The 12,630-nt window shown below is 47.5% G+C and overlaps 1 long non-coding RNA gene across 1 annotated transcript; it reads left to right on the top strand.

The window, feature by feature from the left end:
• Positions 1-8,426: 8,426 nt before the first annotated feature.
• On the top strand, positions 8,427-12,446 carry LOC149338284 (uncharacterized). Its single transcript, XR_016283723.1, has 2 exons — positions 8,427-9,584; positions 12,280-12,446. It is a non-coding gene; the product is annotated as an uncharacterized LOC149338284 (long non-coding RNA).
• Positions 12,447-12,630: the final 184 nt, after the last annotated feature.

Below are 12,630 nucleotides of genomic sequence, written 5' to 3'. Positions count from 1 at the left end.
CCCTTAGCCGGGACCGGGAAGAGCCGATGGCGTTCACAATAGTAGTCCAGAATTTCTCTGAACCGCAGAAGCGGTTGCACAATCTCTGAGCCGGAAGAGCTTGGATGAGGTGCCCGGTAGGTAAGCGCTCGGGCAGCCGCGTCCGCAGCCTCATTACCTCTAACGCCCTGATGGCCCGTAGTCCAAACTATGCGCTTGGGCGAAGGGTCCGATTCCCTCACTGCGCGATTTAATATACTGTAGGCTAAAGGTGAAATCTCGCCAGCCAAGTAGTGTTGACAGGCTCGACGCGAATCTGTCACAATTACCTTCGAATTCAAGTCCGAGGCGGCAAGCGCAATGGCTACTTCCTCAGCCTGTGCTGAATTTCGAGCTCGAAAGGACAGCCCGTTAACGCATTGATCCTGGTGAACTACTGCGGCCGTGTAGAATCCATTGGGCGACGGCCCTGCCGCGTCAACATAGTATACACCCTGTTTGGATCAGTGTTGATGTTCGAGGGCCCGAGCGCGCGCCTCTCGTCTGCCTTCGTGTGTATGTGTGTCCATGTTGCGCGGGAGTGGAATGACCCAGAGCTTGTGACGCCATAGCTAGCTCCGGAATCCGACACGTCTCCTCTGGAGTGCACTCGTGTTGGATGTGCAAGCGGTCTAGCAGGCGGCGCCCGGATGCCGTCTGCGAGAGCCGCGTATATTGGTTCACGAGGTGGGCCTCCCGTAACTCCTGGTAGGAGTTGATCACCCCCAACGCCGACAACTTAGCATTGGAGGTGGCCACTGGGAGGTCCAGTGCTGGCTTTGTAGCCTTCCTAGCGTTGGTGTCGATTCTTATTTCTTGTTGTTTCGTAGTGCGAAGGTAGGGAACGGAGTAGAGGATCCTGCTGGTCACGAAGGCATGGGCGAGCCGAAGCGCGTCCCTGCCTCGCAACCCGCCGCGCTTGTTAGAAACGCGATGGATCATGCGTCCGACCTGTTCGCCTTCGCGCTTGAGTTTGGCAATAGTGGATTTCGGGCTGAGCCTGTTATGGATGAACAGACCTAGTATGCGGAGCTCCCCAAGCTCTTTGATAGGACCTCCCGTCAGAGAGATTTGCAAACTCGTGTTGTCTTTAGGATTGGATCTGATGTGCAGAAGTTCCTATTTTGCGGGAGCACATTGGAGACCACAGACGATAGCGTAGCTATCGGTTACGGTGGCGGCCCGCTGAAGGCGGTCATCCATTTCCCCAAGGCTCCCTTCGGTAGTCCAAATTGTTATGTCATCCGCGTAGAGAGCGTGATGAATGCCTTCCACCCGGGCCAATTGGTGCGGAAGCTGCATCATGGCAATGTTGAAAAGAAGGGGCGACAAGACCGCCCCTGGGGATGTACCCCGTGTACCCATCGTGTATGGTCCGTATTCGTCGTTGTCAATCTTGAGGAAGGCCTGACGCTTCGAGAGAAAGTCTCTTACATATGTGAATGCCTTGCGCCCAGAATCGGTGGTACTCAAGTTAGCCCAGATGCTGCCATGACGAACGTTGTCAAAGGCCCCCTTAAGATCTAGGGCAAGGATGGCCTTGTCGTTGTGGCGCATGGCAGTGGGTCGTATTATGTAGTGATGTAACTGGAGGAGGACGTCCTGCGCAGACATATGCGGTCGGAACCCGAACATAGTATCTGCAAAGAGGCCCTTGGTCTCTATGTGTGGAGAGAGGCGATCCCTAACCATCGTCTCCATAAGCTTGCCCACACAAGATGTTAGTGAGATGGGCCTCAAGTTGTCGGTATTCACTGGCTTGCCTGGCTTAGGGATGAAAGTGACCAAGGAGGTCTTCCATTCAGGAGGGAGTGGACGCCCGTCCCAAACCTGGTTAATGTACACTAGCAGGTGGAGGTAGGCCAAATCTGGGAGGTTGGCCAACAGATTGGCTGTTATGCGATCGCGACCCGGAGCCGTACCTCGCCGCATTTTAGCTAAAGCCGCCTTAAGGTCGTGTAACTCAAAAGCGGCATCAATGTCGGGATTCGGCTTTCCCGCGTACTCGTACTCGGGCCCAACTGGGTCCTCTATGCGGCAGAGATATCTGCCGCACAGGGTGTCCGCAAGTTGAGCCGTCGTACCTTGGTACCCGTGCAAAGCCCGCCGGAGCTGTCTTTGCGTCTCCCCTCTCGTTTGAGCGGGGTCGATGAGACTGCGAAAGAAGCGCCATGTTCCTCTCGAGCTCATCTGACGCGCTGCCGAATTACACTTCTCTATCCAGTTTGAATCGGTGAGCTGGGCAGCATACGCCGCAGCCTGATCCGTGAGGTCGACAATGCGAGCCTTAGTTTGCGATTCAGATTTTGCTTCTTCCACCGTTTGGTAAGACTCCGGCGAGCCTCCCACAAGTGCAGGAGGTGATTGTCCACTGCAGGGATATCTTCGGTGGTCTGAAGTGCCGTGACGTGTTGTTTTTGTATTGTGTCTAATTGCTTTGCCCACTCCGCATATCCGCCGGAAAAGAGCACGGGAGGTATCTCTTGTGTTCAAAACTTATGCCAATCGGTCAATTTAGCGTGGCCCAACTTTTTGCGTGTCGCCTTCGCCAGAAGAGTAACCCGGAGAAGGCAGTGATGGCTACCAAGAGTCTGTGCTAGGTTCTCCCAGGTAGCGTCTCTGGTGTTCGTAACGAGAGTCAGGTCAGGGCATGTGTCTCGCGTAACCGAGTTGCCCACACGTGTGGGACAGCACGGATCCGTGAGGAGTGTAAAACGAAGTGTGGAGATGAGCTCCGCCAGCTTGCGTCCTCTGGCCTTCTCAAAGTGGTAGCCCCAATGTAGGCTGGGAGCATTGAAGTCCCCAACGATCACTAGAGGTTCCTTGTCAGCCGATTTGAGCGCGCGGTAGATTTCGTTGAAGGTCACGCGCGGCTTATGCTGGGGGCAGTAAATGTTAAGGACATGTATTGATGGGTCGCAGCGCTTAAGCGGCAGGACCTTGACCATGTTCAGTCCTGGAGACCTGTTCAGTCTCCAGTTCGAGGTCTACTGGGACTGCGGTGTAAGTGCGATCAGGCGTTCTTCTGACCCAGGGAGCCAGTTGTGCGCACTTCCTTTCCTAAAATGGCACAGCGCTGTCAATGCGAACGCATGCAGCACACATCTGTCACTACCGCCACGAAGCTTAAAGCACGATTGAGGTGTCCACTGTTCCAAGAGGGAAGTTATGCGCCTTTCCTTTGGTTTTCAAACCCCCGCTCATTTGGTTTCGCTGCTTAAAGTGCATTTAAGGTGTCCACTGTTGGTTATAGCAGACAACGGCGACGGCGACAACGCGAAACCCGGAAACGGGCGCCAAACAGCTGCGCTCTGGAAGGTTAGCACTGCGCGAATGGGTAATGACAGGAGAACGAGGAACAAAATGCTTCAAAGAGCTTCAAAATTCCCTGGACGCTCAGAAATTGAACGCCGCTGAGGATTCTGTGAACGCTAAAATGCCGTACTTACTGAAGTGGGTCCAGCTACCGACGAATCCAGCGAAGCACGTGAAGACGAGTATGCCGATGTCTTCTTCCCGGAGGACCTGACCTGTTGAGGCGTCGACAAGGCTGTGCCTGCCGTGGGCGAGGCTGTGGCAGAAGGCGGCTGCGATGACGTCGGCGACGGGCACTGCTCCACGCCAGGCGTCCTCTCGGTTTTGCTGGAGGCAGGGCGAAGGTATCGCTGCGGCCGATCCCTTTGCGCCTTTGTTTTCTGCCCTGCCGCAGGCCGAGGCGTGGAGGGAGACAGCGCATTATCCTGGCTGGTCGGAGCCACGGACGAGGCGCCCCCCTCGCGTCCCGCAGTCAGAGCGACGCCAGAGGAGGCCCGCTGGAGGCGCTTGGGAGTCTTCGCTTCCGGCGACGGCATGGAAAAAAGGTGCACTCAAAAACAGGAGCTCCTGCAGAACGCTACAAACCTGTACGACACAGAGACGGTTTCTTCTTCTTCTGTGCGTGCCGCTTGCGGACACGTGCTGAGGTTGAAGCAGTGTCAGTGGCCGAAACAAAACCGCAGTTGAAGCTCACATCTGTAACTGGTTCAACAGCAACCGGGCAAGAGCGGTGGCAAAAACAAGTGGGCTCGCGTAATAGGGGCCAGTTCAAGTAACTGCGATTTACTGTATTCATTAAACATTTTCATCGCTCACTGCACCAGAGATGAAGCGCTTCAGAACTGCGGATATATAAAGACAAGGCATATTTATTTTGCTTGTTGAGGGAAGCAAGTGAATGCATATCGAAAGGCGCATCAACGCATTTCTTAGAAGCCAGGCGACTAGAAGAATGCAATAATGCTTTATAACAAAGTTTATTACTCCCAATATATTCTGGCATTAATGCAAAAACTACACTCAAGCCCGCTCACAAGCCAACGTTGATTGCTTAAGCGGGCTGGAAATGGCTCTGTAAAATACTAATGAATGACTCATTATAATTATTATCGGCTAGAATTTTCAAGATTCTGGCCTAGGTTTGTTTAAGCGGTATCGTTATCATCCAAAGTTCTTGACTTGTTCTTGACGCCGAGGGGGTGAAATTGCTATCTATGACCGCGGCACGTTTGATATAACTAGAATTGATGTGCCTTTCGCCCATGCAGAATGCCTAGCTTTGGAACTTTGCTCCGAGCAAATATTGCTGGAACTCTGCTGGCAATTTACCAGCCACCATCATACAGCGTCAGCTGTTCCTTACTAGAAATGGAAATAATCTTGCAGGCAAATAGTGCAATTGATCAATTTTGCGAAGTAGGACACGAATACAGATACATTATGTGATGCAAAAACAGTTGTGGTAGATTGCCTAGCGCTCATTGAGATACCAGCATGAAAAATGTTATCAACGCACTGCCTCGGGAGGAAGTGCTGGGTGGTAGATTAGTCCAGTCTTGTCAAGATCACATAGCCATACTGGCTTCAAATTGCAATCTTTTCTCAGCTGTCATTACGCCGCATTTGACCGATGATTATTTTGCAGTTTGCCGATTTTTTGAACGTACTACCTCTAAGAATCATGGGCTGCCAACTTCTAACGTTTCCCTTCAAAGTGAAATCTATGTGCAAAGAAAGGGAATATGTGCGTCGTGCGTCGGTCCCGTGTTGTGCTACATCTTTCTTGCGGGCATTCACAGAACCACATCGGCGGCCTTCGACGCGGGCAAAGTTCTCAATGCCTTTAGATACGTTGACGATTTTTTAATTATATTGACTGAACAATCGCGCTTGACCTACTCGCAAACTGTGCAGGATATTTTATCTGACTTTGAACAACGTGCCAAAGGTTTGGATTTTAGTCAAGAAAATTTTGCGCAGAATAACGCAAGACGGAGGGAGAAACACGTACACACACACGAGCGCATTTCGCTCGCGCGTGTGTGTGTACGTGTTTCTCCTTCCGTCTTGCGTTATTCTGCGTAAAGCTTTCTTGAATATGTCGCTACACCAACTGGCCCAACGTTCTGCTCTACTAAGTTTCGATTTTACTTATGAACTCTCAAAAGAAAACAAGTTACAGTTTTTATATATTGACATAACCATTACTGACGATCATGGTAGAGAGAGGGTGCGGTAGATGGTCCTTGGCGATCACAAAATGAACAAGGGAGGGGAAAACCTCAGGTTGCTAGAGCCAACATTTCGACAAGGGGACTTGTCTTCGTCTGGTGTTTGCAGGATGTATCGTCCTCGTGCCCGCAAGGAATTGTTGAAGTACGATTCAACGCACTCGAAAACTGCGAAACTTTCCATTGCCATCATATGCATTGAATCCGCTCTAAAGAATTCATGCAATCATAAAGTACTGGAAAGCTTTGATGTACATATTCAAAGGCTTAAACAGGCTGGCTTTCCTTCCCTGGTGATAAGCTCGGTGCGCAGCATTGCTGAAAAAGGTGAAAAAGAAAGAGAAAGAAAGAGCGAGGAGGGTGATGAAGTATCTGAAAAGAAAAACAAACCGGTGATCATTCCGTGCTCCCACAAAGTGGCTCATAATCTCAAGCATGTAGCTGTGAAATACAAAGTTCCTGTGGCGTTCTCAGCCCCCAGAAAAGTTGCATCACTGTGACGAAAGATTGAAATTGATAATGACAAGGCATCAGAATGCGGAATTAAGCATGAAAACCCTTTTGTGAAATGTGCTGTTGGGGTAGTGTATAGCATCCCGCTGACTTGTGGGGACGTGTGCATCGGCCAGACAGGCCGATGTATTAATGAACGTCTAATGGAGCATAACCGTTTCCTATGAAATGGTCCGGGTCATATGCAGCAATTTGCAATGCAAATATACACAGAGATTGGTTGTGGCAGAGTTGTAAACGCTCTCTAAAAATCTTGAACTGCGCACGGAATACACAGACGCAAGAAACAGAATGGTTGCGTTTATTCATTCCTCTATACGGCCGAACTACAGTCAGCAGTTTAGACAAGCTGCCAGAAACCCCGCGAGAACTTGGTCACTGGTTATTAATTTGAGTGTCGTTAACGGGATTGAGTCTCTTCAAGAAATGTTTACGCGTAATCCTCAGCAAACAGCTGAATTGTTCAATGAGCATTTCGCGCGTGTATCTTAGTCTTGTTCATCTTTGCCGCAAGGTAGATGTTCCTTAGCAGGCACCGTATCTGCATCCGCCTTTTTACTGAAACTGTCGGCATGTGACCTGGCGCGCATAATCTTCTGCTTCAAACGTAATAAACCACCTGGTCTTGATGGTTTTGTTTGTTTGTTTGTTTGTTTGTTTGTTTATGGGGTTTAACGTCCCAAAGCGACTGAGGCTATGAGAGACGCCGTAGTGGAGGGCTCCGGAAATTTCGACCACCTGGGGTTCTTTAACGTGCACTGACATCTTACAGTACACGGGCCTCGAATTTCTCCTCCAAAGAAATTCAACCGCCGCGGCCGGGATCGAACCCGCGTCTTTCGGGCCAGCAGCCGAGCAGCATAGCCACTGAGCCACCGCGGCGGCCTGGTCTTGATGGTATTGCAGTGTTTCTGCTTTAGAGAAATTATGAAGTTATGGAGAACATCCTTCTCAAGTAACACTTGTTGCTAGGCTAGTCGGTGCATAGTTCTACATACAAAAGTTAGCGCAAAAAAGGAGACAATCACAAGAGAGGTGAACGATACCAGAGTTGTCAGTAGCGCGTTGTCTTGTCTACCTTTCTTGTGACTGTCTCGTTTTTTGCGCTAAAGTTTGTACGTAGAACAATATTCTGCCTATCCTTAACGGATTCATAGAGACCGATGCAATACCTAGTGTGTTAAACACATCAGTTTTGAGACCAATATACAAGGGTGGCAAAAGAGAGAATCTTTGTTGGTTGGTTTTATGGGGTTTAACGTCCCAAAGCATCTCAGGCTATGAGAGACGCCGTACTGAAGGGCTCCGGAAATTTCTACCACCTGGGGTTCTTTAACGTACACTGACATCGCACAGTACACGGGCCTCTCGAATTTCGCCTCCGTCGAAATTTAGCCGCTGCGGCCGTAATTGAACCCGCGTCTCTTGGGTCAGCAGCCGAGTGCCATAACCAATGAACCACCGCGGCGCCCTTATAAAAATGGTCTATAGACTTTCTATAGACTTTTTATAGACTCTATAGACATCCTATAGACTTTTACTTTTGTCTATAGACAGTCTATAGAAAATCTATAGACTAAAGTCTATAGCAGCCTCAATTTCCTTTAGTCTATAGACGGTCTATAGATTCTCTATAGACTTAAGTCTATAACTACCTCAATTTCCTTTTGTCTATAGACGGTCTATAGACTATCTATAGACTAAGGTCTATAGCTGTCTCAATTTCCTTTCGTCTATAGACGGTCTATAGACTCCCTATAGACTAAGGTCTATAGCTGTCTCAATTTCCTTTCGTCTATAGATGGTCTATAGACTCCCTATAGACTTAGGTCTATAACTACCTCAATTTCCTTTCGTCTATAGACAGTCTATAGACTCGCTATAGCCTAAGGTCTATAGCTGCCTCAATTTCCTTTTGTCTATAGACTCTCTATAGACTAAAGTCTATAATTGCTTCAATTTCCTTTTGTCTATAGACGGTCTATAGACTCGATATAGACTAAGGTCTATAGCTGTCACAATATCCTTTTGTCTATAGACGGTCTATAGACTCTCTATAGACCAAGGTCTATAGTTGCCTCAATTTCTTTTTGTCTATAGACGTTCTATAGACTAAAGTCTATAGCTGGCTCAATTTTCTTTCGTCTATAGATGGTCTATAGACTGTCTATTGACTAAGGTATATAGCCTCAATTTGCTTTTGTCTGTAGACGGTCTATAGTCTCTCTATAGACTACGGTCTATAGCTGCTTCAATTTCCTTTCGTCTATAGTCGGTCTATAGACTCTCTATAGGCTACAGTCTACAAATACCTCAATTTCCTTTCGTCTATGCACTGTACACTATAGATAGTCTGCTGTCTATAGACCAGTCTATAACAATCCTAATTTTATCTAACAATGTTCGATACACTGACTTTCGACTAAGCATAGAACAATGTCAATTTCTTTTTGCACTGCATGCTGCGGGGACCTGCATCTGGTGACCGCAACTATGTCGGGAGTCCTCCACCTCCTTCGCTATTACGGAAATTAAAAAAGTATTGCGTGAGGACATTACTACACCCACCTGTATATTTTCAGGAGCCTTGACAAGCTCCTTTTCGTTATATCGTGACGTATGTTGTCAATACAATTAAATATTTAATGCTAACAAGTAAGCCGCGGAAAGGCAGCCGTTCTTGAAGTAAGGGCGCCGCAAACTGTACTACATCGAATGAATACGCTGTCCCTTAAAGGAATCGCTCGACGCAGTTCCATTCCATCTTTCGATCGTTACTGTCCAACGCGCTGAAATCAGACACATTTCATCAACGCTTCTACATTTCTCTTTAAAACGTCCTGAAAATAAAGGGGGAAAGACGGGTGTGAGAATTCAAGGAAGCGCCCATCGCTTAGAAACACCTCAGAATAGTCTCAAAGAGCCTGGTCCTCTGTGCGATTAACATCTCCCATTTATACCTTTGCAGTTTGTATTCACGTGAATAAGTTCACCGACGCAACAATCAGAAAGGCAGTATTTTTTCGTTCCTACCCTTGCACCTGTTGCTTCGGAGCCGATGACACGCTGATGTCGAGCATATCAGTTTTCTAAACACGAACACACGCAAAAAAGACGTTATGCTATGCAACATTATAATTATTATTTGAGAATTGTACCACATACTATTCGGTGGGAGATGCGGCGCGTATACAGTCAAACAGTTAGATTTCGGTTCTCTTTTCACGAAAACAATAAGGTTTTTAGAGGGTATGCGAAGAATTCACGCTTATAAACCAGTTACGTTCTGTGGTCTTGGATATCAGATCAAGCTCCACACGGAAAGAGTGCGAGCGATAAAGATACGACCGTGAAATGGGTTTCTGTTTCACGTTTTACCGTTTTACCACAAGACGGCGGAAAATCATTCGGGCTGCAAACAACCCTGTGCGTGGCTGCATTGGTGGTGTCGGCGTTTTTTTCGCGGATTACGTTTTCTTCAAAATCCAGCTGCATCGTCCGCTTACGGTAAGTCTATACGTTTATATTTTATTCATTTGGTCTCCTAAACCACTCTAAGCAGAGCTGTGTGTGCAGAACAGATTATGTGCGCAGTGACAAACGTCCTATCTTCGTTTCTGAGGCGGAAGCCATCGGGTTCTCGACTAATGCCGCTTATCTCTGTGCCGCTGTCTTTACTAACGCGCGGAAAGGCAGTCTGTGCGATGCCCTTGATGATAAGCCGCTCCTCGCGAGCTGTCTACTAGAGTTTTTCGTGTTTCAAGGTAGACGCGCGGCCAGAAATGTCGTTTAGCCTGTGAATGACGGCCGAAATGGAACTGTGCGGTAGTTAGCGCCGTGTGAGCTCAATTTACTTTGCACCTCCGAAAACGTACTTACATACACTCTCGTTCTGTGGTGGATTACATTTATTTTCTAATCTTTGTGTTATCGCCTGTCTGGACCTTGGAGTGCTGTTCTTTTTGAGGTGTGCATTTCCTTCCTACGTATGGACGCTCGCTCGGTGCGCGTCGTGGGCGCCGACGTTTCAGCAAAGGTGTCTTGTAACGCTACAGACTGGAGCGCGAGACGTTTGTCAAAGTTGTAGTTAAGCAGCACTGAAGGAATGCTTTTAGTGTGACGGTATAAAATTCATTGCCCGCGCGATTGGCCGGCGTGCTCAAACACCGCGAAGAACCCACGAGCTCCATCCCGTCTCCCCGTCGTTGCACACGTACGGATTCCTCCATGTCTGTCATCAGAGCCGTTGGCCGTCCCCGCTCGCCTGCGGGCACTTCATTTTGAAAGCTGTGTAAAGGTCGGCTCGACAAGAGGTGGCTTACATTTCTTTCCGAGTGGTTCGTTCATGAATCCCGCTCACGCGTGCACAGATTTTTCTAATACCATTTGCGCGAGAGGCAAAGTATGTGTTTCTGATTTCAGACTGCTAACTTACGAAAGCGCCGATGTAATTCGCCGCTTATTTGCGCCTAAAATTAAATTAAGCTCTCGTGTTATTATAGCTGCACCTGTTGAAAGCGTTAATTGTTTCATTTAAATACTTCCTACTTTGAGCGCGTTCAATGCTTTCGTTGATTTTTCTAGCAGCGTTGGGTTAGGCTACCTCCATGCAAGAAACACATCTCTTTACGGCGCTGTTGGGGCTGCACTTGAAGGAAAAACTAATTGAATTTCAGACGGTACTTTATCGTGACAGTAATTTGTTGTCTTAAACTCGCGACTGCTTTTGAAACGGCGCAGCTGCAGCCTCTGTGTGCAGTATGGGTTTTCTGAATAATGAGCGCGGCATGGAAGCGCTGCAACCCGCTTGTTTCTAAGAGCACGCGCAGATGTATGAGTATGCTGTTCCATCTTTGTGCTTCAAGTTATAGGCGCAAATCTGTGGTGAACTGGTCGCTTCTGCCTGCTGGTTTTGTATAGCTTGTGCCCGTTTGAGTATCGGCTTACGTACACCCGGCCAAATCTTTAACTGGCTCTAGTGTTGCATCGATAAATGAACCTTGTAAAAAAGGTGCCTTTTGGCTACACTGCTGGCATATTCATGTTGTAATTTGACACGTGAGATGGCATTTCATAGTTTCTTTTTGTTAATATGACGTTTGAGTGGAGTACTTGCGTGTTGCGATCAAAGTTATCAGAAATATTCATCGTCTGCTGCTACGAACAGCCGAAACAAGCGGAATACGCACCAATGGTTCTGGTGGCGCATTTGCACTTACTCTAGGTAAACGACTTGTCCGCCATGAAAGGAGTGGTAGTTTACCCAGAGGATGAGGCCATATGGACCAGATTCATTGCTGCGTCTGCCGCTTGTTTCAGCTGTTGTAGTGGCAGACGAATATTTCTGATAACGTTGATCTAAACACGCAAGTGCTGCACTCAAACATCATATGGACAAAAAGGAACCACGAAATGACATTTCACTCGTCAAATTACAGCATGAATATGCCAGCAGTGTAGCTAAAAGGCACCTTTTTTACAAGGTGCATTTAGCGATGCAACACCAGAGCCAGTTAAAAATTTGGCCGGGTATACCAGGCTTCACGCAGGGTATTTTGAAGCGCTTCTTCTATAGCGGTTATAAGAATAAATGCTGCAATATTCTTCTTTTTGGATCCCTGTGTAAGGTGCGCTGAATCTGCATATTATGGAGGTGGCATTCTTAGCACCTCCTTGCGAGTCAATGCAGATATGTGGCACAATTGTTCAATGTCTTCTGTTACAAATAATGTAAAAGGATTGCCATACAGAAATCAGTATCAGTACTGGATTCAGAGTAGAGTGCTCCAGGGATTACGGGTCTTTGTTACAATGTTTTATGAAGACACTTATAATCTGTCGTGTATTTACTGAAATGATTGCGCCGGCGTGATAGCTCAGTGGCTATCATGTTCGTCTGGCGACCTGAAAGATGCAGGTTCGATTCCGGCCTATGCGGTCGCATTTTAATAGAGGCAAAATGCTAAAGGCTTGTGTACTCTGCAGAGTTGGCCGAAATTATTCCGCAGCATTTCACTTCAGCGTCTTGTAGCCTGTGTTGCCTTGGGTCTTTGAACCCCATAAAACCAAACCAAAAGATCAAGATTGCCTTTCTAGAATGGCATAGCCAGGATATGCCTTTCATTGTAAAGCACATGTCTAGAGATGGTATGGGAATTTTTTTTTCAGTTCCTCTGTTATTTTTTTCCTTTGTGCTGTACAGGTGAACATGCCCGGATGATTGACTGCAGACAACAGGCCGCAAGAATGCTTCTGAGGAAACTAGCGGGACTGTTACTTTCAACATTTATGTTATTGTGCATTCTTATGGTCCATGTATTGCATATTCCCGGCCTGGATAGCTTGGAAATAAAACTAAATTTGTAAGTATATTGATTGTCATTTGTGAACTCTCGTGACTTTTTTCAGTGGTTGTAGACTGTCTATAGGCAGTTTATAGATAACGGTCTACTAATAGTTTAGTAGACAGAGGTCTATAGACTGTCTATAGACAAAAGTCTACAGCACTGCCAGGCCACACACCTATGGAATGTCTATAGACAGTCTATAGACA

The sequence above is a fragment of the Amblyomma mixtum genome, chromosome 6, assembly GCF_055824585.1.
Source record: "Amblyomma mixtum isolate Tamu chromosome 6, ASM5582458v1, whole genome shotgun sequence".
In the NCBI taxonomy this organism is placed as follows: domain Eukaryota; kingdom Metazoa; phylum Arthropoda; class Arachnida; order Ixodida; family Ixodidae; genus Amblyomma; species Amblyomma mixtum.
The sequence above is the reverse complement of the archived record's forward strand: the minus strand, read 5'-3'. Positions and strand labels throughout refer to the sequence as shown.